This window comes from Asparagus officinalis, chromosome 9 (assembly GCF_001876935.1).
Source record: "Asparagus officinalis chromosome 9, Aspof.V1, whole genome shotgun sequence".
NCBI classification, from domain to species: domain Eukaryota; kingdom Viridiplantae; phylum Streptophyta; class Magnoliopsida; order Asparagales; family Asparagaceae; genus Asparagus; species Asparagus officinalis.
Genome location: NC_033802.1, coordinates 34433848 through 34438694, shown reverse-complemented (window position 1 = coordinate 34438694; position 4847 = coordinate 34433848).

Genomic DNA, 4847 nt, shown 5'->3' with positions numbered 1-4847 from the left:
CTGGAGATGGGGGAAAACGAACTTGCTGCTTCTACGGATAGTTCGGACTAATATGATCGGAGGACCTACAGGTATAGCACAAACGAAGGTGCTCCTCCCTTCTTGAGCTTAACAAACCTACGTATGAGTTCGTCCCTATCCGACTGAGGAAAATACTTCCTGTTGAAGTGCTCTATGAATGTCTCCTACATGATTGGCCTCTCTAGATGGGTCTTCTTAGCTACCCATCATATCCGAGCGTATTAGTGAGCTGAATATCCATAAGGTCTACCCATTCAGCAGGGGCAATACGGGTCACCGTGAGAATAGTGTCAGTGACCTTCAAGAACTCCTCCGCTGCTAGAGTTCCTTTAGGACCAGAGCCCTAACATCAGACTATGCGAGGGGGAGGCTGGTGCTGAGGCTCCCTGTGCAGCTACCCAGTCAAGTGCTGCTGATTAGTAACCAATCCCTGAATCATCGCTAGAAGTTGGATCGGGTCCAGTTAGGACTGCGGGGCATGTTTGTGTCAAAAGTTGCCTTTTCCATTGTTTTCAAACCTGTTACACCGTTTATCGATTACAAGTTCAAACTGAAAAGAGAGTTGATCTTTTTATAAGATCTTCTTACAACGAAAAATAAAAATTACAACTTTATCAAACAAAACGCAGCAGTAGTTTATCTCCCGCTGCTTTGCGTAGGATCTATGCCTGTGCCGGGGACGCGTTAGTCCGTGGACCACCGCAGACCAAAGCCGATCGACAATATAATTACGCTCTTGTTTCACGAAGGAAACAATTGCGAAAGCGACAATCACGACCAAGCGAGATTGTGGCTCTTCTCGAGATTAAAACCAAGTTTAATCCGGAGGAAAGAAGGGAAGAGAATCACAAACCTTTCGAAGGGGCTTTCTTTATGAAAGTGTTCGCCAAGCTCTGATGATTCTCCTCTGAAATTCGTGGTTGACTGGTCAATTTGACAGCACCTCGCCTTCTTAATCTCAGATCTCCGATTCCCTTGAAAGAAGACCTTAGGCTTTTATTTATAGGCTTTTTGAGATGTGTCTCCTAGTAGGAATTGATGTTTAAACGTTATCTGCGGTTTATAACTGTCTAAACGTGTTTATGGATAACCTCAGAGCAGTTGGAGAGGTTTTGGGACGAAAGAATCCTTAAAAATCATTGAAATCCGTGTTTGGGGAGGTTTTGTATCCAACAAGAGTCCTGGTGACTCGGAAATGTGCGAGTCAGCTCTTGGTGACTTGTGAGTCAGCTTCTGGTGACTCGGAACTGTGTGAGTCAGCTTCTGGTGACTCGGAACTGTGCGAGTCAGCTTCTGGTGACTCGGAACTGTGCGAGTCAGCTTCTGGTGACTCGGAACTGTGCGAGTCAGCTTCTGGTGACTCGGAACTGTGCGAGTCAGCTTCTGGTGACTCGGAACTGTGCGAGTCAGCTTCTGGTGACTCGGAACTGTGCGAGTCAGCTTCTGGTGACTCGGAACTGTGCGAGTCAGCTTCTGGTGACTCGGAACTGTGCGAGTCAGCTTCTGGTGACTCGGAACTGTGCGAGTCAGCTTCTGGTGACTCGGAACTGTGCGAGTCAGCTTCTGGTGACTCGGAACTGTGCGAGTCAGCTTCTGGTGACTCGGAACTGTGCGAGTCAGCATTTGGTGACTCGGAACTGTGCGAGTCAGCTTCTGGTGACTCGGAACTGTGCGAGTCAGCTTCTGGTGACTCGGAACTGTGCGAGTCAGCTTCTGGTGACTCGGAACTGTGCGAGTCAGCTTCTGGTGACTCGGAACTGTGCGAGTCAGCTTCTGGTGACTCGGAACTGTGCGAGTCAGCTTCTGGTGACTCGGAACTGTGCGAGTCAGCTTCTGGTGACTCGGAACTGTGCGAGTCAGCTTCTGGTGACTCGGAACTGTGCGAGTCAGCTTCTGGTGACTCGGAACTATGCGAGTCAGCATTTTGTGACTCGTCACTGTTCAAGCTTCTAAGCAATGTTTCGTGATTCTTCCAGCTTCTTTGTTTTGCGTACGCTTCGTCGCCTTGCTGATTTTGGATGAATTCCTTTGACTTGGATAATAACGTTTATCGTCTTTTCCTTGTCTTGCACTGTGTTTGAGGACCTATGGGCATTTTTTAACGCCTACAGATACCCCCTCCAAAGTGTTTCAGTCTCGTTTCTTTTATAGAGGAGCCTGAAATACTTTGGATATGATAGGCTATATTTGCAGAAGGACCTGTCATGGGTTTCATTTCTTGACTCCTTCAGCCCTCAATCTATTCAGAGTTCTGTCGAATAGATGAAGTTTTTACGGTTCTGCGTTTATCGTCTGACCGCTGTTGAAATCTTGAAACTAAACGGCGTCGCTGATTTAACGTTGAGTTGACCCTCGTTGTTGGGGAATTCCCATCTGGTGACGCCTTGACAGACGTTGACCAAAAGTCATGCATTTGAAGCAGAGAGGACCAGTTTATACTCGTATACTCTTGGGAGTTCTGAAAGTTAGTTTAGCCTCATATACTTATCGGAGGTCGCCGGGTTATCCTTAAGAATATTGTATACGATATTCTCCAGGAACTTCCCGTCGAGGGTGGGAAACAGTTTAAACTCGTATACCCATTGAAGTTTAAATATGGATATCGTATACGTATACTTTTCGGAGTATTGGAGTCAGTTTCAGGTCTTGCGAGTCAGTAAATGGTGACTCGGAACTGGCGAGGCAGCTTTGGGCCTTGCGAGTCAGTAAATGGTGACTCGGAACTGGCGAGGCAGCTTTGGGCCTTGCGAGTCAGTAAATGGTGACTCGGAACTGGTGAGGCAGCTTTGGGCCTTGCGAGTCAGTAAATGGTGACTCGGAACTGGCGAGGCAGTTTGTGGTGACTCGGCTTTCGCGAGTCAGTTGGTGGTGACTCGGCTTTTTGCGAGTCAGCTATTGGTGGCTCGGACCTTGCGTTTTTCAAATCCCTCGACTCCGTGCCTTCTTTGTTCAGTTCGGATTGTCAGCTTGTTTCTTGAAGCCTTAATTTGGGATTTTAGGGTTTCTCGTTTGAATCTTGAGGAAGATTTGCGACGTGGGTTTCACCTTCTCTGTTCTTGATCGGGTTTCATGTATGCTTTGTTCCCTCAAGACTTCCATTTGAATCCATATAACAACTGAACTTCAATTTTAAGAGTATAGCCGAAACCCTAGTTTTTTTTTTTAGTTTTTGATTTGGGGAAAACAGAAAGCTTGGTTTCGGGTTCTTGAATGATGGTTGGAACCCTTTCGCTTGATTTGTTCTCTGAATGATGGCCGAAACTTTTGAATGGTTGAGATGTTCTCTGAACTGATCATCGGATTTTGGGTCTGTGATGTTCGGGATTTTGATGGTCAGACCTTAACTCGATTTTGGTTTTGTGCATAAACTGGGTTCAGCCACAGAGATATTTAGTTTGCGTTCACCCTTTGACTTCAATAACTTGGTTTAAACTTTCATTTGTGCGCGATAACTGCCATATCGGGCTTCTAGCGTATATGATAGCCTAATTTGTAGGCACGTCGTGTTTTATTGTTGGCCACGTAGATGACTTCGGCTGAACTCCTGAAATTCAGGCTTAAATTGTTGCACGACCCATTGTGGGTTGAGACTGAACCTGCCCCACGCCTGCTACTTAAGTCTGATTTGAGCACAATATTTTCTTTACACTGATCTGATATTTCTCAATTTTTTTCGTAATTGACCTGTTAATTCTCTGCAGATATGTCGCCTAAGAGATCCCGTGTCGCTCGAGGCCGTTCGTCGACTCAGTCGCCTGAGCCGGCGCCATTTAGCTGCACAGGTATTTTTATCACCGCCTCTTTCATTCATACCTCTGAGATATCATGCTGCATTTTGCATCCCCGCTTTGTTCTCCTTGGTGAGGCAATTGGGAAGAGCCGCCACTCTCCTTCGTGGGGGTGGACGCTTTACTAGTCATGTTTTGCTTTGTCAAGACATGGCTGAACTATCTTGGGGCGATTTCTCGCTGTACTATACTCTGAGGGGCGGATATATTGTCGTGTTATTCATGCGACAGTATATCCCGTGCTTCGTGTGTATAGTGTGGCTTTAATCGTCTCACCTAGATAAACCACCATGAATATGTACCTAGTATGATATCCTTGCTTTGCCTCCTTTGTGAGACAATTGAGAAGAGCCGCCACTCTCCTTCGTTGGGAGTGGACGCTTCGCAAGTCGTGTTTTACTTAGTCAAGACACGTCTTAGTATGACATGGGGCGATCTCATGTTGTGTTACATCACATAGACTTAGGTATATCACCGTGTCATTCGCACGTTAATATGCTTTGTCATTTGCGTGCATGATATAATTGAGATCGTCTCACCATTTACAAGGTCGTGACTCTATCTCACAATTTGTGAGTTGAGTTCGACGCCTGTACCATTTTTAACATAGGCGTTAATGATTATATCTGATAAATGTGCATTGTTTTCTTAGTTGATTTTCTCTCGAGGGAATTCAATGCTCATTCAGTGGAGGGTCGATGTAGTGAGGCTTATGCCTCTACCGATGAGCCCATCCCTATTCCAGTAACTCCTCAATTTGCTCTGGGTGTACCGGAAGAGCTTCCTTGGTTAGTAAGGAAAGGAGAACGCCAGAGTTTAAGGCAACTTATCACAGATGCGCCGTTAGTGAAGGATCCGAGTTCTACGCATCCGCTAAGAAAGCCAGACTATTTGTTTGGGGATTCTATTGAAGACCCCGCCTCTGTTTTTCTCGGATCTGAGCAATGGCTGCATCATGATGACGGCGGCTATCTATATCTTCCTCCGATTCCTCGCCACCGTTCCCTTGCCGAGCTTCGATGCCAAGCTCTTCATCGG